A 22,320-nucleotide genomic window follows, 5' to 3' on the forward strand; every position below is an offset into this window, starting at 1 on the left:
AACATCATCAGCAGGTATTAATGATATTAACGCAAAGGTACTAAAACTACAAAACATATCACAAGTGTCCTGTTGTCTCATATCTTTCAGCAATCGCTTTCATCAGGCATTGTACCGCACGACTGGAAAATGGGTAAAGTCATTCCAGTACCAAAAACAAGGGCCTTCATCTTCCCGTCATAATTACCGTCCTATATCCATTACTGGCGTCCCGTCTAAACTAATGGAACAGTAATCTTTTCTCACACCATGAAATTTCTTTTATCTGTTCATTTCTTTCACGCTAGCCAACATGGTTTTATAAAGGGCTTTTCTTGCGACACACAGTTAGCTCTATTTATTAATGGTCTAAGCACCAACCTTGATCACAACATTCGAGTGAACGCCCTCTTCTTAGATTTCGAAAAGGCGTTTGACAAAGTTCCCCACCGGCGGCTTTTTTTGAAACTTTCACGTCTTAATCTCAATTCCTTGGTACTTGACTGGCTTCGTAACTTTATAACTAACCGGCAACAGTTTGTTCTCGCTAATAAATGCTCTTCTTCTCACTCTTATGTTATATCTGGGGTACCCCAGGGCACAGTCCTGGGGCCCCTGCTTTTTCTATATAAACGACCTAACATACGCCTATTTGCTGACGATTGTGTTGTGTACCGTCCCATAATCATTCACAGTGATCGCCAACTTCTTCAATCTGACATAGATCGCATTTTAACTTGGTGCAGTAAATGGCTCATGTCTCTGAAAAAATCGTGAAAAAATCTTCTTTACTTTCTTTCCACAGGCGTCCCTCTGAACCACCTTTAAGTACCTAATAGCTACCTCAGAAATTGCAGCTGTAACCACATACAAATACATTGGCCTTCACTTAACACATGATCTTAAGTGGACATACCACGTAACTCAAATTTCTAAAGAAGCAAATCGAGTTCTGGGGTATTTTCGGCGAACACTACGTCTAGCACCACCCACCATCGTTAAAATCACTAGCCTATGTAACATTTGTACGGCCCAAACTAGAATATGCATGCGCTATTTGGGACAATAATCAACACGCTAGAAGCAATACAAAACCGCGCCGCTAGATTCATCTTCTCTGCCTTTTCTTATCATGAAAGTGTAACCAAACTAAAATGCAATGTTCATCTATCAAATTTAGCTAACCGGCATAGCATCGCAAGACTATCTCTATTTCATAAATTCTGTTATCATCTTTTGCACGAATCTGTTATCATCCCTGCATACCGCACCTCCAGCCGCACGAACCACGAAAAGGCAACCCATCCTCCGCAAGCCCGTACATCTGCGCATCTATATTCGTTTTTCGTTCGCACAGCAAAAGACTGGAATGACTTGCCTGCCGACGTCGTGCTCCATACAGACTCATCATTGTTCAAATGATCACTTGAAGCAATATTGTGCTCTGAAACCCACTCCCTCGTGTAATACCACTTCAATGGGGCCTTTTAGGTAGTAATAAATAATACATAAATAAATATACACTACAGTACAAAACACTATCATCATGGCTCACAAATGCTCCAGCTGTCACAGCACAGTTAGCAACTGCTGTTTTCTTAAATTTATTCCTACTATGGTAACACTCTAATCTGTAGCCAGCGTTCTTACGCAATTACAAAGTACACAGCCATGACAGGGCGTCAAGAGAAGGCTCACTGCAATCGCCCTTTCAAATAGCATTCCGCAGCTATGAGGATTGAAAGGGTAATTTTAGATCGACAAACACTGCAGGTAGTTGCTCAAGTCTGGACTGAAAGGTTCCACCGTTCTTAAAGATGCATAGCATTCATAGTAAGACTCATGAGCAGGATGAGTATCGCTTTACTGGCTAGTTTTGATTATGAGGTTTAATGTCTCAAAATGGCTCAGGCTGTGAAAGACGGCGTATAGCGGAGGGCTCTGGAAATTTCGACCACCTGGGGTTCTTTACTGTGCACTGACATCGCACAGCACACGGGCGCCTTGCTTTTTGCCACCATCGAAAAGCGACCGCCATGGCCAATATTCGATACTGGGTTCTCTGGTTAAGCAGTCGAGTGCTTTAACCACGGAGCATGATTTCAATAAAGTGACGTCCCAGTGCAGTTTTAGTTAAAGAAAGAAAAAAATCGCACCTGGACGTCACTTTATTGAAATCTTGCCTAAAGCTTTATGAAAGTGCAGAGCTAAACTTATCTATGCGTCGCTAACAGCTGCCACAAGTGAAAATGTCTATAGTAATGCATTCGGTACATGCAATGCTACTACAATCAAATGCCTTTATAATGGAAGTGCTTTGGACCTCCAAAATAATTCATAATATAGGTCGATCACTTCGTAGTAAAAGTCTTACACCGAGCACTCTATCGCATGGAATAGAGCACGGTAAGCGCGTCTTCCAAACGAAAACCTTTATTTATCATCAACTGAAAAACTACTTCATGAAATAAGTCGTTAATATTCTTCTAGCTGGGCACTTCTTCCAACAGAATGTGCACCTGCAGTTGATCTTTATCGCATTCAAGTTCATGGCATGCTCCACAGTGAAATCCAAGCCCAACGTAAAAGTACATGCAGGGAGGAGGAAAGTGCCAGAAAATGCTCATTAAAGTTTGTCATTTTGTCACCTTCTGACTGAATCGATGCAAAATAGTCTACTACAACCGCCGGCTCCGTCGGCATATTTGCACTTGTTGTGCACAGTTTTCCAGTGTTCACTAGCAAGTTGGAGCATGAAGACTGCTTTGCCTAGCTTTACTTTCTTTGGCAGCGGGTAGTGCTAGTGCCACTCGTCAAGTATCGTCAAAATGTTCAGCCATTCTGCCGCACTTTTTCTTTACTTGGTGTGCTGCCCACAGCTATATGGAGTCAAGATTATCCTGTATAGTTTTTACTGTCAACTGGCTATCCCTATATGCACCACAGCTCAGTGGAGGGCATTCGCTGCCCCACTATGTGTGCTCATTGTAAAGCAATAACTCAGCTGCCGATGGCACCTACATTCCTTTATTGTGTAGTCAAACCTACTGTAGTGGCATAGATATTCAAGACAGTAATTCAGCTTGGACATTCGAAAACTTTCACTATACAAGTTGTTTCACTGCGAAGGCGTTCGTCTGTATTAATTTTAATATAGGCACGTCTGGATACCAAATTTGCAGTTATACATTTTTTTTTGTTTCAATGATTCATGACACACTAGTATAATAAGCCACCGCATGGAAATGAGCACTGCCTGCCAAATAACGCATGATTCGATTTCTGCTAGCAAGGCATCAGTTTCAGCAGCTGATCGGTGGCTGTCATGCAAATAATGAACAAGTAGCTATTACGCCACTGCTTTTCTACGCCTCATGTGACCCCAGCTATCTGACAAAAAAAAAAGGGGGGGGGGGGGGGCACTGCAGCTCGGTCTTTAAAGATATGATGCGACAACATTAATGGCTCCCATTTTCCAGCTCCTCTAATGGATCCTCGTTCGCGTCCATTCACTCGCGTCCATTCACCCCAAAGCCTTCTGCGATTGGCAGCCTCGCGAGCTGCTTCCGGGCGACACGCAAAATTTTCTAAAAACCCAGAAACTGAGCGACAGCGACGAGCGGCAATGCTTTGGCGGCCCTCAGCCCGTTGCGCGGCGTATCGCCACGAATTGTTGCCTCATGCTGTTAGCTCTTGAAGGCGAGGCCAGCGAACTTTTACATCTACTGCGGCTGCGCACCATTGCCAGCTGCCGATGAATTTGCCGCCTATAAAGAATAATTCACCATCACGTTGCAACGAGTCCAAACCGACACGGCCTTCATACGCAGGCAGAGACCATTATCGGAAGATTTAGGGCAACGTTCGTGCAATCGGAAAGTTCGGTCAAAATATGGTCTTTCAGGCAAATCGAAAGGGTTGACAGGTATGCCATCATTTGACAGACCACCCGACGTATATACAAGTCCCCGTTTTAAGTAAGCCATACCAGCGTGGCTGTGTGGTCTATGGGGGGCGTGTCTAACTTTCGGATCAAAGAAACTTGTAAAGCTAGAGTTCGATCTCGCCCTCTGACGTCAAAGACAATATCATGAGTTGCAGCACCTGCCAATTCAGCCGTGTCATGTGGTCTCATAACGTCACACAGCCCAACGACAAATCAGTGCACGACCATGTCACTGGCCAACTACCACCTGCCAGAGCCGTGCCCGTGATGTTTAACTAAGAATGTCAATACCATATTTTCTGGATAGCAGGGCCTTTTTACTGCTGCGTTAAAATATGTTATTTACTGCACTTGGGCTCGCTGCACTTACCCTTGGAAAGGGACTCCACAGTCACCGAACCAAACCGGCTCTCTCGAACAGGCACGGGGAACCAAGATCATCTGCTGACACATGCCTGAGGGAATGACCTGCAGGAAGACAGAAAAAAAAAACAGCATGAAGCTACACAACCAAAACACTAAATTAATAATGAAACAGTGTAAATGTTGAGTGCTTCATTAGGTCATTTCACATGACATTGAATTTAAAAGAAGCAAAAGACAGGATGCAGCACATAACTCCGACATGATAAGCTGATAAGCTGAATGTGATAAGCTGAATGCTGTGATAAGCTGAATGCAGCAAAGTAGAAGCCATTTCAAGTAATGGACTGGGCACCGAGCAATAAAAATCAAAGGCAGCTGCATTTTTATTACAGTAATTATTTCACACAAATAAACTTCCCCTTATTACACTCAATAAATTAAATAACCATGGTAATTGCATTGTCCTTTGGACACTGTCTTTCCAGGCATTTGCAGCTCGCATAGTTTGCCATGGATAGTTCTTTTTGTGGCTAAGATATCTGTAGTTTGATGAAACAACTTGACTAATGGGGTCAAGTTGGGGTCAGGGTCTTCACAATTAAGAAGTCATTTCTTCTTAAAAACGATTTTTGCAGGCTGGTGCCTGAACAAATTCAGTATTGTCTGTACAGCTGATCCAGTAAAATGGTTACCTTCTAGTCAAGAATATGCTTTGTCAAAATAATACAGGCACACTGTAAGTTCGCATCAGAAAATAAGTATTGAGTCTGACGTGCACATGAAGTAGCAATGAAAATTAAAAGTGATGCCCACTTTGAAGCGATGAACTTGATTACTGAAGCCACATGACCTTCAAAAGCGAAAGACAAGCCACCCATAGGAGCAATCAACTCTCTTAAACAGCTGGTACTGACTTTGCAGGACTGAATCTCTAGCCCACCTTCGCCACACAGCTCCAAGACATAAATTAGCATTTCGTGTAGCTTCATGCACTAACAAATACTAGGTAGTAATTAGTATACAAAACTGTTCTGCTCAGGAAGCATTCGATTTATTCACTTAAGGCAGTTGAGCCTGTCATAAAAACAGAGCAACACTGAGCGTTAACTAGCAATACACAACTTAAAGAGGCGAGTCAAAATACTGAACTTTATATACCCATGTTTTAGAGCAATGAAAAGCTTGGTTTCTAAGGTACTTCATTCTGCAACGGTTTTATCAGAGGTTTTGCAGATTTTTGCAGATTATTTTTCGATTAGTGCATCAACCCTTTGTTATGTATCCTGATGCTGGAAAATATGATCAACATATGTAATGGCGATTGCAAGTTTTCCTAGCACTCTGCGAGAAACTGTCCGCTCGTACGTCCAGTTCTAGGCGGGATTGCAGCACTGCTGCCAGCATACACGTTCATACTGTACCGCTCTTTTGGATTACATTTTCGAGCGGTTGGCAGTTTGAGCAGCATTTACACTCCGCCTTCGGAGCCCAGCTGGAATAATTCAGATGGGTATAATCGTCTGTATTCACATGAGGTTCCCCGTTTACATTTGCTAATGTTTGGGTACAGAACATGCGTCTAACTTTTGTGTTGGAAGGCTCCGGAAATTTCTACCCTATGGGGTTCTTTAACGTGCACTGACATCGCACAGCACATGGGCGCCTTAATTGCTTTTCGCCTCCATCGAAAAGAGGCCGCCCTAGTCACTGAGCCACCCCGGCGGAGTAATTAAGATATTTGCCTTCTTCCATGACTCTGGTACCGTCGATGTCGCCAGGCATTGAGTGTACAGGGTGGCCAGTTTTTCTAGCACAATATCCTCCTCCCCCCTCATCCTTCAACAAATCTGTAGTTACCTGACATTCCCCAGCTGCCTTCCCGCTTTTCATACCTCCTAAAGCTTTCTTAACCTCGTCCTTCGTTACTGGCGGAATGTCTGAGTGTTTTTCACTACTACCGATCTATTCTCCTGACTACTTTGCCTACTGTGTAGGTCAGTATAGAATTCCTCGACTAATTTTACTATCTTGCCATATTAGAGATGACATTGCCCGCCTTGTCCCTCAGCGCACAGATCTGCTTTTGCCAATGCCTAATTTCCTCCACCGATTTAAGGCTTCCACCGTTTTTAAGAGGCTGCTCGAATTTTGCGCATGTTATACTTCCTTATGTCGGACACTTTGCACCTATTGATTAGCTTTTGGTAGCTCTGCCAGTTCTATCCTGTCTGCTACGCTGGAGACTTCCATGCATTATCTTTTCTTAATCAAATCTTTTGTCTGCTTAGATAATTTACCGGCATCATCTCTAACTATCCTGCTGCTTACTTCTGCCGCGCACTCAGTAAGGATATCTCTGAAGGTATCGTGCACTGCTTCTACACTAAGGTCGTCTTCATCGCTTAAAGGAGAACATCTGTTCTGTAGCGAGATCTTGAAGCCTTATAACTTACCACCCATCGCTAATTCGTTGATGGACTTCTCCCTCACTAATCTATTTCGTTCCTTTTTCAAATCCAGGCTAATTCGGGACCTTACCACGTCACTGAATCGCAGAGCTCCTCAATACTACCAGTTGCGAAGCTTCCCATAGGGCCCATGCATCAAAAAAGGGCGGTTTTGATTGGTCAAAAATCGGGTGTTTACGAATGGTGGCGGCACCCGCGGCCATTAAAGGAAACTGCGTCTAAATTCCAAACTTTCTGATTGTTGATAAATGCACAACCACTGCGGAAAATAAAATTAGTTGAAGACTTGCAGGGGCACAAATGATTAAGATAACAGCCATATAGTTAATCAGATGGAAAAGAGGAGATAAAATTTTTATTTCCAAAAGGCAATGGCGGCAATAGCAAAAAGCTTGTATTGAACGCTTCCAGAAGGCGCGACGATTCATAAACCGGATACTGTGTGAGTGTCCGGATACTGGTGAGTGTACGGATCTGGCCGGATACTGTGTGAGTGTCCACCCGATTCAAAGGGCATGGCCACCAGTTCATCATCATCATCATCATCACCACCCGAAAAATGCGCACAAAATTCGGTCCCTTTCTGAAGCGGAGTTTCGCAACTGCTATGATCCAAAAGCTCTGACTGCATCGCCCCTTTCCGATTACCTCTACATCTTCCGTTTTCTGAAGAAGGTATTCATGATTCTTTAGTTATTGCGCTCTGCAAACTCAACTAGTAACCCCCTCTGCTATTCCTAGAACCAATTTCATAGTTACCCGCTGCCCGGTCTCCAGCCCGATTTTTGCTTACCTAGGTATTTAAATCAGCCATCAGCACAGTATACTGCGTTTTTATTTTCCTTACGTAGAAGCTTTCGACTGCCTGGACATCGTGACTAAACACGTAGGCGCGTATAGGCCTGTACAACATTCAGTTTATACCGCTTATTAAGTTTGATTATGATGCATGCCACCCTCTCATTAATTCTATTGAATTTATACATGTTGCCAGCTATATGCTTATTGACCAGAAACGCTACTCTTAGTGTTCTTGTTTCGGTTAAATATCGCTGACACAGTACATGTCCGCCCTTCAGTAGAGTATATGCCTCCTTTGGCCTCCTAATCCACTAAGCCCAATATTACATCCCATTTCATGTCCGCTAGTTCCTCGTGGAATGCTAAAATAGCCTCACTAGCTAGGGTTAGACGTTTTCAAGGTCAGTTTTTATTGGCGGCTTGTCTGCAGCCAGGAATTCTTAGCACCCTCCGCTGCTTTACAGGCCCGACCTCCATCGTTGTCAGTTGCTCCGCAGCCGCTGGGGACTGAGCATTCGTAGGAGGACCATTAGGACCACTCTAAACCATATAGCATTACACCATGTAACTTGCCCGTAAAAAGAAACGTTATTCAAAACGCTGTCCTGCAATGTTCTCAATTCAAAAACAATCACCCAGCACCTCCACCAGATGTCACGTATAGTTAAGTACGTCAGGCATGGTTAGTACGTCTGAGGATCAGAGCCGCAGGGTCATGAAAGTCGGTGGCAGTGCGAAGCGAGAGCATCCGTTCTCCGGACACTTCAGCTGATTTCAAGCGAGATCACGCGAAGTTCCAAGAGAAGGACGATGACGAACGGACTGTGTCAATGTAAGCAGCGAAATCTGGGCGAGTTGGAAAGGATTCTTTTTCAAGTAGCGTGTAACACGCGACGGAAGAAACAAGGAGGGACGCGAGCGCTGCCGTCATCCCTTAATGTTTCTTCCGTCTCGTGCTTGGCGCTGCTTTAATATCACTATAAGCGCACTTTCCATGAACGCCACGAAACGCCGCAGTGTCTCTGCCAAATCCAAGGCTGGTTTAAAACCGGCAGTTGCTGCCGCGTTTCGACGCAAGCAAATAAAAAAAAAAATACGCCCGTGAGCTCTGCCGTGTTAACACACATTCAAGATTCCATACTGTCTACATTAATGTGGTCCCATCCGATACGGTACCTCTCATAGTCCATATATGTCACCTCGGGGAGGTTAACGCCCCCACATAATAAAAATTTTAAAAATGCGGAGGTTTAACGTTGTTAAACCTAGTATTGCGTGCGAAACAACTATTAACTTGGTAGATGTAGATGATGTCACCTCGCCAGCTGCTATTCACGCCGCTTAGCGTATCTCCGCCTCAGGGAATCAGGCTGGCCGTCCATTTCAAGGCAGACAAGTCACCCGGCTCTTCACGCGAATTTATACGGTTAAACCACGTGACGCACACGTCATTGTTGACGTCAAACACACGTTTGATGCAAACTCAAACACCTTAAGTCAGGTGACGATACCCACACATGTAACCTGGCAGAGGCATGCTCATGTGGAAGACCGTGGTGACTAGTTACCAGGAGTGCCCGCTTTAACTAAGCCAATGTGGACATAGCGTCCTGAAAGACAGGATTCCGATCTCATCCTCCCATCTCAGTGGCGAAGCCCGTGTTGACAATGCCTGGCAATTCGAGGCTTCAGAAATAGCTCCCGACTCCTTCAGACGTATTTTTACCGCGTCAAATCTTGATTTCACACCAACAGAACCTCACCGCAAAGAACAAGCCAGAACGCCATCTCAGAAGTCCGTTTCTGTCTGCTACAATTTTCAGTTTCTTTGTGAATTACATCTTTGCGTCGCTCTGTGCGATATGTCATGTCTGCTGCACCGAATTCCAGCGATTGTACGCTGCACGCCTGTGTGCGGAGATTACGTAATCGGTGCCGGAAAGAGCCGTTATTGTACTGCTTGAAGCGATTGCGGCGTGGGCAGGCGCCTCGAATAGCGGCGCAACGCGAACCGGAAACGCAGAAAACGAGACTGTTTTTCCGGTCCCCGGTTCTTCCTCAATGGTGGCAATCGAAGCGGAACAGGAAAGAACCTTGAAGAGTAGAAGACATTATTATTCAGGATACGTGCTCGCCATTGAAACCGCGGATCGCTCTCCCCTCGCGCCGCCTTCTTCGCGTGCCTTGCTTGTATCGGCATTCCATTTCCACGTCTCTGCATCACTGTAAGCCGAGGTGGCTATGGAGACACGGAGAACGAAACTGTCGTGGCAGCAGTACCGCATTTACTGGCATATAAATCGGTGAATATGAAGCGACGTACGCCTGTCGAGGACAGGAACAATTCCAAATATCTACATGTTTTAACTACAGTGGCTAGAAGTTTTAACTTATATATTCTTCCAGATTTCCTCTGCCTCTTCCCTTACCGCTCCGGCTGTTCTTCACATGCTGCTACGAGTACGACATATACAATAATCACAGATTGACAAGCTGCGTGTTGCGCCTTCGTGAAGAATACATTATCCTTGGAGGCTTCACGCGTTCTCTCACCTATACACCCTGATACTTTTCCCATCGTTAAAATCGTTTGGACCTCTGGTCACGCCTCCTTTGCCGGCAACGAGAGTGCGCACGCGCTCGCCCAAGCAGCAACCTTCCGGGCGCTGTCGACGAAAGTGGAGGTGGAAGCAGACACAGAGGACGCCAGCGCAGCACATTACATTATAGTACTGTACACAAAGAAGAATACTGCCACCGCCGCACCCAACACTCACCAAGGCCAAAGCTGTGCCATGGCGTCAACAGCACACTCACACGTATACGAATCTGTACCACAAACATTTGTTCTTCCCCACCTAATACCCAGAGAAATGCCCCACCTGCCAACAACATCGGTCTACACTATATCATTCTATTTGGGCCTGCCCAAAACCACCGGCGGCGTTCCACCAATAACTCGCCCCACCCTCTCCTCTTGGGCAGATGCCTTGTCCCGCACGGAGCCGACCTAACTACGCCGGCTAATCGAGCGGGCCGAGAGAATTGCAGTGGCCAGTGGAATCATGGACTGACACGCATTTATTCCTTCCTTAACCTCTTTATTAGCACCAACCCGCAAGACAAGCGACAGCTGGCGGGCCTCCAGGATCAAGGTGGCACATGGAGCCCTGGACTGAAGGCTCAACTCAGGAAGATAAGGAAATATAAAAATAAAAGTTTTCCTCCTCCTTCTCCTCCTTCGAACCCGATTCCTGTTGTCACCCGGCTCCTCGAAGCTGCGGCGAGCGGCCTCTGCGACGGCCGGGCTCGCCAGCTGAGCGCAGTGACATCACTCGCTAATCGAGCATGCGCAATACGGTCGCCGGAGAACCACGCGAAGCCAGCCAGAGTGCGGCCAGTGTAGCTCACGCCACAAAAAGCGCAGTATTTGTCACACTCCTCCACAGACCCCTGAACCGCGCCGTAAGGGAAGGGAGGAAGGTGGGAGTGAACGAAGAAAGAGAGAAAGAGGTGCCGTAGTAGAGGCTTACGGACCACTGCGCTATAAAGGCTTCCGCCTCATAACACTTTAGTGGTCCAAAATGCCCCCTAGAGTTTTTGAATGTTTGTGCCAAGTAATTACGTGTTACGGCAATTATAAAATGAACATTAGCCGAAACTGAAAAACGTAAACTCAAGAAGGCGCCGCATGTGAAAAGGATGCGTCATTTGGTGCGTTTGACAAGACACCACATAATACTTGCATTAAAACGAGTCATCACCCATGCAGCAATGCGGATTTTACGTTGGAATAAAATTTTCAGGAAAAAAAAAGCAATGGTATTTAGTCCGATTGACATATTTTTCTCCACTGCCACGTCCAGCTGATATATTTCGTCTCAGCTTTGGTTACCTTCATTTGCTTCTCTACTCTATATTGCGGTTTTATATTTTATTTGACGCTTCCCACTTACAGTTGTTCTGGAAATGAGACTGGCGAAACAGTTTTTGATATGCCAAAGATGAGTGGCTTGTGGAGCTAATAAGCAGAGCCGAGTTTACAGTAATTAGCAGGGCGACAGCCAGATGAGTGAAGCAGGAAATACGTTTACGACCATTTACCGGTTCCCACGTCGGAAATGCCGAAATAGTGGAACCCCAATCGGTCTAAAGCGGATAGACGGATGAGTCTTACGAAAAATCGCGGGAAAACACGTCAGAATATGCATGCGCGATGCATTATCCGGAACTGCACAGTTCCTTACAATAGCAATCGGCTATCCGAAGACAAAACAGCAGGGCCGCGGGTTAGGAGGATGAAAAGAAATACGGGGGACAATCGCTTAAAGCTAACGGCCCGGACGTCTTCGGTCTGTTTCCGTATGACAAGAGAACCGTTCGGAAAGGAATACGGTTTGCGCATGCGATCTCTCCGCAGAACAGATCCCTCTCTGTCGCAGGCAGACCGGCAAGCCAAGTCAGTCCCCAATAAACCAGACGAGGACGACGTCAACGCAAAAGGAATAAAATGATGTGTTCTTGCGGCCTCGCACCAGACTGCCTAATGACGCTGACAACAAGAGACGAAGCGCTTTCAGCAGAAGGTAGGGAGGGTTAAACATCCATAGAAAAGATGGCGGATGCTAAAAATGGCGAATGAGCGGCAAGAAGGGGGGAGTTCGTGGCGGTTGGGAAGGGTTCTAGACCTGGTGGAGAGGACGAAAAAAGATGTAGAAAGCTCCGCCACAAGGTTGCCTTGCCCATCAACGGGCTAGGAAGGCTGTGGCTGCTGTGAAGCCAATCTGTCTCTGAATCTGCGCTGACGCAGACAAAAGTAAGTGCCTCGGGGAGGACAATACTAAAGGTGCCTAAAAATATAAGCCAAGACAGGAATGGCTGAGGAAGAGGAGGAGGGGGGGGGGGGGGGGGGGGCTCACAAACGAATACCTACTTGGCAAACTACGAGCTTCGTTGGAGCGAGCGAGCTGTGGTGCACGACGAGTTGTTGCGGGCATAGTGGATGAAGCACCGGGAGGGAGTGATGAGATGTGTGTATATGTGTGTGTGTGTGAGGGGAGGGGGGGGAGGGAGGCTAAGCAAGACCACAAAAACGACGCTCCCTTACCGTCTCTCCTCCAAGAGACAAAAAAAGTCGACTTTCGGTCCTCTCCAACCCCCTCCACCCCTCTGCGAGCCTTCAGCGCGTTCATCTGGGTCACGCAGCACCTGAGACAATGGCCTCCCCACATCCGCGGAAGCGCAGAAAGTGGTCCCCCAACAAGAACTGATGTATCTTAGGCGTACTGCCGCGCGACCGCAGTGGCGGCGCATGTATCCTATCTGTTGTTCACACTCGAACTCATTTTTGTTTCCCCTCTCGGCGCGCGAACGTCGCTGCCTCGCGCGTACCGACCGCTCTTTACACCGGGCGCTGCAACGGACATGCCTATTGCCGTACGTGCTCAGCCCGGTCAGCGAGGAAGTTAATTATTTTATGCTCCGGACGCGAGCAATGGGCTTTACTGCCGTCTCCAGTCAAACGCGGGCAACGCGGTCGTTCCCGTTGTCACTCATTCATTTCTCGAACATGGCACATGTTTTTCTCTTGATAGGTTACAGAAGATAACGCGGGTTCACTGTAAGATTAAGTTACGCTGGCTTATCAAAAAAAAATAAAAGGTGCTGTAACAGTCTCATCTGCGCTCAAATCTCGCCCAAAGGGATCGGCTAAGCTGTACCCCAGCTGGCCGGTACATCCTAGAGGAACTTGATATTGCGCCAAACAAAGAAGTTCGCCCTTCAAATGATTATGTGCATCCGCCTTGGGCCCCGGACATTTCGCTGTCAGATGACAAACCATTGCCACGAAATATGGCTCCTGGCTGTGGCAACTCGGAGCGACGCAAGTGTTTCGCTAAGATGCATAGCCGCAGCGCAACGAAGAAACCAACGGCTACTACCACAATCATATTAGTGATATGGTAGACACAATACTTCCCGCAACCAACGCCAATTACAGCGAGATTGATGTTCCTAAATATATCCGGACGGTGGCATGGGCCGATGTCACCCATCATGTGGCGAATAATTTTTTAATAGCGTTGTTTATTGCCTCAGGGCATAATGGAATATGTAAAAAAAATTTTAAGGGGTAATAAATTAAAGAAAAAAGGTTGGCTATTTTCATAAGGTTCAAAAGAGAGCGATGGTAAGGCCCTTGCGTCCAAGCAATGTACGAAGATGAGTTGTTCGGCGAAAGGCCCACTGCCGTCAGGTGCCGAATTCTCGTCGGCTTCAGTGCCGGGCAAACCCACAACAAGTGGTGAATATCTGCCTCGTGATCTTGTGACTTGCAGACAGGAACATCCTGGACGTTGATACAAATATTGATATTGAGACCATGTTCGAGTTACAGTAGGTGTGAGGACAACCCCGAACCCGGGTCCTCCGTACCGCAGCCTCCTCTGCGCGGGTAAGACCGCTGGGGAGGGTTACCGCACACGGTGGGACAAGAGCACGTGTGCGGCGCCGGAGGTACTCCTTTCTTGTGAGAAGCAGAGTGGCATCATCCATAGTGAGGAAGCGTGTCATTGATGAAGGTAGAGTCGCCTGGTGGGTTGCAGAATCTGCGGAGGTTTGTGAACTGTGTAGGTCACGTGGGACCCATTCAATTCGAATGATTTGTGAGATGCGAGCCGCAAGATTCTGGCAGATTCCTGGGCGCCGACTGACTCGTCGTAGCAGACGTATTGCTTGTAGGGCGTCAATGCGGATGATGATTTTGGCTGTTGGTAGTAAGGTTATGGCGGATAGAGAGCGAAGTGCGTCTTGGACGGCAATCAGCTCAGCACAAAAAGAAGAAGGAGGTTCTGCAAATCGATATCTGGATGTGGTATTAAGCGAAGGCTTACAAGAACAATGAATCGCAGTTGTCGTTTCATATCCGTCAATGCTGGCATCTACATACACAATTATTGAGCCTTGGGGCTACTTGGTGTCTTGCTCTGCGATCCTTTCACGAAGGGATGATGCCACATAAGATATGGTTGGTCTATGAAGGTCAGTAGGTTTGTTTTCGCTCAGCTGAACAAAATTCTATGGAGGAAGAACTGGCGATGTCGGCGGCAATATGGTGTGCGATATAGCATAGGCCCGGAGTGCTCGCGGTGAGAGCAAAAGGGTCGCCTTAAGGCTACGAGCATCACGGAGTTGCTGCACCAGTTCAATGTGTTGAGCTGAGCATTCTCTTGCAGTGCCACGACCGGTGTGATGCGGGGAAGACAAGTGATTGTTCTCATAACCTCTCTATTTACTGCTTCTAGACGATCGCATTCAGCTCTTGTCAAGCGCTGAAACTGTGCTTGATAAATGAGGCGTGGCTGCAGAACCGCTGTCACCAAATGCCGTGCGACGTGGGAGCAAGCGCCACCGGATTTAGGAGCAATACGTCTTATTAGGCTCAAGGTGTGCATCGCCTGCTTTTTAAAAAGCCTGAGAAAGCCAGGCGGTTCTCGTTCCCGACTGAAGAATCGACAATCCCACAATTTTCAATGTCTCACTTTTGTGAAGGGGGATTCCAGATAGTTGGAGACGGATCGGCGTCGCCGCGAGTTTACGGCGACCCCAGCGGTTGGCGACCGACGTGAATTATAGTTTTGCTCGTGGAAAGTTATAGGCTGACAGATTTAACATAGTTGGCAGTAATATCCAAGGCTGACTGCAAGGCTGCCGCTTGAGTAAACATGTCATGGTGTGTACTCCACCCCGTAATATCATCAGCATAGAGCAAAAAGTTGACTTCAGGGACATTATGTAAGCGCCATGCAAGGATGAAGGCAAGGCAAGGTTAAATAGCGTTGGCGACAGTACCGAGCCCTGGGGTACACCGCGAACAGAGACAAATGATCCGATGGAATCGCCATTAAGCCGTATTGCAAACCTTCTGTTTTCAGAAGGATTTTAGGAAACTGCGTAACCTAAGAGGGAAATGCAGCGTGTCAATACAATTCAAAATGGCGGCGTGGCGAATAGATCCACGCTGTCCATTGTCGATGACGTCGACACTGTGTAAGTAGAGCTTGCAGCCTTTGTAAAAGCTACGCAGTGGGTCCTAAAAACCTTTCCCAAATATGACCCAAGCACATACTCTATCTCTTCACGAACTCGTCTCGCGCGTATGAAGTGTGCAGACTAGTGACTTCGAGTCCGTCAACGCATCCTAAATTAACTGGTGATTTATTACAGACATTTGACGACCTCAATCTCAAGATTAACATTGTTTTGTAGTGGTTATTTATTGTATGTACAAAAGGAAAGAAAAGATGTTTGCCAGCCCCGGTATCTGCTATCTTATATCTGAAGCACCTGAACTGGGGCGGCGGAAATAAAGGGATAGCGAGGAGAAGGTAGAGGAAATCAAAGAGGTGAGTGATAGGGAGAAAGAAAAGAGTAGGTAAAAATAAAAGAAATATATACACTATGGTACAGTATACAGTAGTTTGCATGAGGCCCACCCGCAAATGTCTTAGGTCACTGAGTACTCGGCACGTCGGGCGGGCCTCCGCAATAGCTCCACGTCCAGGCAACTGATTAACATTAGAGTGACGATTTCCTGGGTGCGTGCACATGTAGGCATTGAAGGAACGAGTGGGCCAAAAGCGAGGCGTGAGCAGCAGCACGCAAAGTATCAACAGCGCCGAACGCACTTTCCACCTTAGTGTGTACCAAAATCTGCATGTTGAAGCCCTCCGCCTTCAAAGAAATTGCGAGGAAGCGACGGTGCAAGGACCTTGAGCACCTTCACAATGGAAAAGAGAAACGCGCCCAGGAACAAACGCGCCTTCCACTCCAGCAGTTTTTTATAACCTCCGTGGAGTGCACAACCACAGAAACTTCCAGATTCGAATATGCATATCGCGTCATGAAATTTCCTGATTAGTCTAGAGATTGATGACGTCGTAAGGTCAGGCGAAATGGCCGAGCGCGACTGGTCGGCGAAGACCGCGTCATGACACCACGTGACGTGGGCCAGTTGACAAGTGCTCTGGCAGTTGCCGGATGATACTGGTGAGCGCTGATTGCTGTGTAATGACATGGCAACAAGTTTTTAGGCTAGCAGTTGGCTGATGCACGGCCGACACCGGTGGGGGCAGGTTGGGTACCCAACCCACCAGAAGCGCTAAAAAACAATTACGAGCATGTTGAGCTGCAATCTATAAAGCAACAAATTTGCGTCAATGATGTGGCATTCCATCTTGAGGTGATTTGTAAACCCCAATACTTTCGTTTTTTATTTATTTTTTTGCCTCTTCTAACTTACAGAAGCTCCGTTTACGATTAGATTTTTTTTTTTTTTTGCTACGACGCGGTCCCTTATCGATACCGACCCTTTCTATTTGTTCTAAATGGTCTTATAGGAGGAGAAGTAGCTTTCGAGGACGTCGTCCCGTAATTCTGACTACATGCGTATTCGTGCTTTCCGCTAGCTTCCTTTACCAACATCACGTACACACTGGATCACGTCTTCTCATTGTTATAAGTATGATAACGCTCCCAGTCGGACTCGGAAGAACACGTACAGGCATATCAAGCCTATACAGTGAGCGTATGAAAACAAGCTTTCTACTACAAGTAGAGCAAGCTCGACTTGGAATCTGGTGCGCGAGCTGTTTCGCAAGCGGGCACTTGCTTCATATCGATCACGCTGCTACAGAGCGGATCGGAAACAAGTCCGTAGACCATCCCTTCCGCACACGAGTGCGGTACAGTTTCGCATCGTACAATGCGTAGACGGCGACAACGCTCAACTTTGTGCTGATTGTTTACTCCGCGAAAAATGTACCACGCCGAAAGGAACACCAGGCCAAGAAGTGGGCTGTGGAAAGGGAGCCAGAAAAAGGAGAAATGCGTAGACTTCACCTCCATCCATCAGGGTCAGCGCTAATGAGCTGTGCACCCCTTCAAACTGCCCAGTTTTATAATCAGCGAATTCGCTGACGCGTGCATCTCTTACGTACATACATGAAGCGGAAAGAAAGAAACCGGGTGAAGAGTTAGCAGTCCGGCGTAAAATGGGAGCAGCTAACTCCGCGCGTATGCGCCTCGGCCAGCACTCAGTTCAAACGCGTGCACGCCCACGCGACTACGCTTCACTATGCAAACGGTAAGGTAAATAGGCAGAGAGGGTGGAGTGAAGCATCAGGTGTCGCGGTAGCAGTGAGGCGGTAGCGCACGAACTGCAAGCTGCAGAATGAAGCCAGCAAATGACACTGCGAAGTAACAGTATGAGAGCGGTTCAATTAGACATTCAGTTATGCATGAGGGCTCGGCCAGAGTGACGTAACGATCGAGTTGCCCCGCGTCGCTGGTTTCGGCACAATGCGTGCTCTACGGTTTTTCGGCTGAATGAGAAATTGCTCGGGCTTCGAGTGTTTTTCGTGCCGGCTGTACTGAAAGGTATAAGCCATACTCTGCATGACTCATGCAGTGTTACATGCTCTGTCCACTACTGCGCCCAGTGTTCGGCTTCTCTGAAATGCTCCTGGGCCGTTGCATCTGCATTTGCAGGTGCTGCGGCGCTGATGCGAGCAGAGCAGAGATGCCTAAAATCATAGGTACAGTCGACATTGGAAATGAATCAGAGATCCGTTAGACGATTAGCACTAGGTGCCCACGGCAAAACCACAAATGAGGCGGTACAGGGAGATATGGGCTGGGCATCTTTCGAAGTACGGGAAGCTCAGAGTAAAACATTATATGAGGAACGCCTGACGAAATTGGACCGTAACAGATGGGCAGCTAAAGTATTTAAATATCTGTACTTAAAAAGCGTTGACTCACAATGGAGGAAAAGAACTAGGAAACTAACTAGTAAGTATGCTAGTCACAAGGACGGAGAAATAAAGAGCATTAAGCAACAGGTGAAAAACACAGAAGGTAAAAATTGGATAAATTCGATGGAAAAGATACAGAGTGTGGAATTATACTGAAAGTGAAAAATGCAGATCAGGAAGGAAGCTTTCTTTGGTAACTCAAGAGGCAGTGCCCTACGTTTTGAAGCTAGATCAGGGTGCCTTAGAACACGCAGCTACAAAAAGAAATTTAACAATGGAGATGACGCATTTGCTGTATGTGGTAACTCCAGTGAAACAATTGACCATATTATACTCGAATGTAATGGTATCCATCCGGAAGTTGATGCAGGCGCAGTCACTGTTCCTGAAGTTCTGGGGTTTAGAGATACCAGAGGCCGGGTGAATAAACCGGCAGTGGAAACTAGCAAAAAACGGCTGTAAGATTGGTGGCTTTAAAAGCAGAGAAGTGACATAATGTTAGTAATGTGGAAACAAAAGTTTAATAAATAGAATGATGGTTTAGTTAACCAATCTAAATTAATAATTAAGATATAGGAAGAAAAATGAGCATGATAGCTACTGCTACCACCCCGTTTCAAAGGGGACGCTCCTATATTCCATCCATCCATCCATCCACCCGTCCATCCACCCTTCCATCCATCCATCCATCCATCCATCCATCCATCCATCCATCCATCCATCCATCCATCCATCCATCCATCCATCCATCCATCCACCCATCCATCCACCTATCCATCCACCCACCCACCCACCCATCCATCCATCCATCCACCCATCCATCCACCCATCCATCCATCCATCCATCCATCCATCCATCCATCCATCCATCCATCCATCCATCCATCCATCCATCCATCCATCCATCCATCCATCCATCCATCCAGAAATCGGGAGAGGGAACGCGCATGCGCAATGCTGCTGGAGCCAGCTTCGTCTGCGTGGCTGTTCTGCTCCGTGCGCGCCAACCCCGCGAAACAAGTTCGACGGCAGAGTTGTGAGAACGCTTGCTTCATGTTCGATCAGCTTCGTGATTGTTACTATCAGTTCAGTCGTTCAGTCGTGTCCGACTCTTCGTGACCCTATGGACCATGTCACGCCACGCTTTCCGGTCTCTCACTATCTTCCTAACATCACATAACTTCATCTGCAGTGCCTCGAGGATGCCATCTAACCATCGCGTTCGCTGCCTACCCCTTCTCCGGCGACCCTCAACCTTTCCCAACATCAAATCTTTCTCCAGCGACTCCTCTCTTCTCATCAGATGACCAAAGTAGCTGAGCTTTAACTTTAGAATTTGACCCTCCAATGAGCAGTCAGGGTTTATGGTCGACAATATCGACTGATTTGATCTTCTGGCAGTCCAAGGAACTCTCAAGAGTCTTCGCCAGCACCAGAATTCAAACGCGTCAATTCTTCGGCGGTCAGCCTTTTTCACAGTCCAACTCTCGCATCCATACGTCACAACTGGAAAGACCATAGCACGAGTTATACGGATCTTGGTTGGCAGACTAATGTCTCTGCTCTTTACTAGGCGGTCAAGGCTAACCATTGCTCTTGTTACTACAGTTTGGTTACTATAGTTTGGTAAAAACGTTACAAATTGTTACTATAGTTTGGTACAAACGCGTAACGTTCGTTGCCCGACGTTAGGCTCAGGTCATGTTAGCGGATATAGCCTGGACTCCTGGAGGGCGTTTCTTTCGCTAAATTAATGCGCCGCCATCGGGCGTCTTCAGCGAAGTTTATTTGTTTGTTTTCGCAACAGCTGCAAATGTTTTCTCACGCTAGGATGTTTGTCGAAAATGTGCGCTCTTAAGATATATACCACCCGCAATACACGCAGTGGTAAAAATATATTTGGTCACAGCTTCTTGGAACTAACAGCCGATAATAGGAGGGGTTGACTCACACTAATCAAAAAAGCAGCCCAAGCACATGTTTTCTCCTCTTACTCGACGCTCGCGCGATACTTTTAGACAAGACTGTACAGGTGGCAATCAGCTGTCAGACTCGATAAGCTACAAATCGTTACAGTCATCGGCATCTTAGGCTTACGACTGTGAGCGCCCAGAGTCACCGGCATTTTTCATAGCCAACATACAAGGGCACTAATGTCAGAGATGGCCAAGCGCGTTACCAAGCAAAACTACATAAGTGTTCGATTTCGTTATCCATGTATAAAAAGCACTACAAGACAGGACAGAGTATAACTGGAAAACTACATGAGTCCTGTCTGTCACCACTGTCGTATAATGACGAGCTAAATATGACAGTTGTGTGCGCTCGTTATTTTTCAATGCGTCCTCTGTCGTATGGTTGTCTGCGTAGCGCTTACTCTCTACGTAACGTTATGATAACCTAACGAACGAAAAAAGAATTCAGAGCCAATATTAATGATATTCAAAGACATATGACTTAATCCTGGCGTAACTGAACAAGTGATGTAAGGACATTCCGGCAATACGCCAGCGCCGTCATTTTCTCACGGTGTACCCGACCAATAGAGGGCGCGCGCGCATTCGGTCGCTTAGAAAGGCCGCAGGGCCTGACGCAAGGATTCGCACAGTATACGTATTTTATAGAGAGTCTGCGCTTTTCAATTGCGACAGTACGCGTCGAATACCTTGCTCGGTGTGACCTCAGTGACGCGTATCATATAAAGCATGCGCCGTCCGCCGCCGCCCTCGGCTCCACCTTTATGGCTTATACCCTTAACGACCTTCCCGATTCCGCAAAAGATTGCGCACTCCGTCTCGACGGACGCCACAGTGGGGGCCACTCCTCGCATTGCGGCGCTGTCGTAAAAGCGTACAGCGCTGACAAAGCCCCAAGCCCGGCGTAGGACGTCCTGGAACCTGACAAAGCGCGATTCACTAGGGTTCACACAAACCGTTGTTGAGTATCCGCCAAGATTCCGTTGATTCAACGCGCGGTCAACACCTGGGAAACGAAGATCCAAAACTCATTTTTGTAAGGGTAACAAATAAGCGTTTCGTGAACTCATGGCCGGTTCACGTGAACCATTTAAAGACCGCTTAAGAATCGTTTTACCTCACACCGGGTTTTCAAGCACCGTTCAAAGAACGGTTTACAGCCGGTAAACAACAAACGCTTCGAGAATGGCTCACACTCGATTAGCAAGAACCGCTAACGAGAAGTGATCACTGGCCCCGCCGGGGTGGCGCAGTGGTTACGGCGCTCAACTACTGTTCCGAAGGAGGCGGCCGCTTTGCGATGGAGGCAGAAAGCAAGGCGCCCGTGTGCTGTGCGATGTCGGTACACGTTAGAGAACCCCAGGTGGTCGAAATTTCCGGTGTCCTCCACTACGGCGTCTCCCATAGCCTGGGTCGCTTTGGGACGTTAAACTCCACAAACCAAACCAAACCAAAAGTGATCACTGCGAACTAATCTGGATATCAAGAGCCTAAGCGATGGAGCCGGTCACAACACTTAAAGAAACGCGGCAGTCGAGGTCGCCTGCGGTCCAGCAGTGGGCGGGGAACTCCATCCCGGCCGCAACGCTTCCACTGGTTGGGCGCGTACCCAACAACACCCCTGGTTGTTATAGATCGCGTCGAGAAAAAAAAAAAAAAAAAAACAAGTGAAAAATGGCGGCTTTGTTTCGGCTTGCACTGCAAGCATACCAAAAAACCTTGGCCGACGCGTTGCGCACGGCGCTCCTATTGTTGCAAACCAGAACGCCGCCTATAACTTTTCCCCGCCGGTGCGTCAGAAACCAGAGTGACGCACTCTTCGTGCACAGTGAACGCGGCAGACAGGTACAGCGCACCGATACCCATAACTCGATCGCTGAAAATCCAGACGCGTTCATAAACTGACATAACGCTACGCAGTGCTGCAAACTGTGGTAGGAGATCGCGTGCATTCCTTCTTACGGGTGTAT

At 47.2% G+C, this 22,320-nt stretch overlaps 1 long non-coding RNA gene across 1 annotated transcript in view; it reads right to left on the bottom strand.

Moving 5' to 3' along the window:
* Nucleotides 1–22,320, bottom strand: part of LOC146181955 (uncharacterized) — a 136,427-nt gene that overhangs the window by 83,874 nt on the left and 30,233 nt on the right. Inside the window, exon 2 of the long non-coding RNA XR_014700317.1 lies at nt 4,296–4,393. This is a non-coding gene — a long non-coding RNA (uncharacterized LOC146181955). The remainder of the gene's footprint in view (nt 1–4,295; nt 4,394–22,320) is intronic.

Source organism: Amblyomma maculatum, chromosome 8, assembly GCF_055883805.1.
Source record: "Amblyomma maculatum isolate TAMU_Amacu chromosome 8, ASM5588380v1, whole genome shotgun sequence".
Lineage (NCBI taxonomy): Eukaryota > Metazoa > Arthropoda > Arachnida > Ixodida > Ixodidae > Amblyomma > Amblyomma maculatum.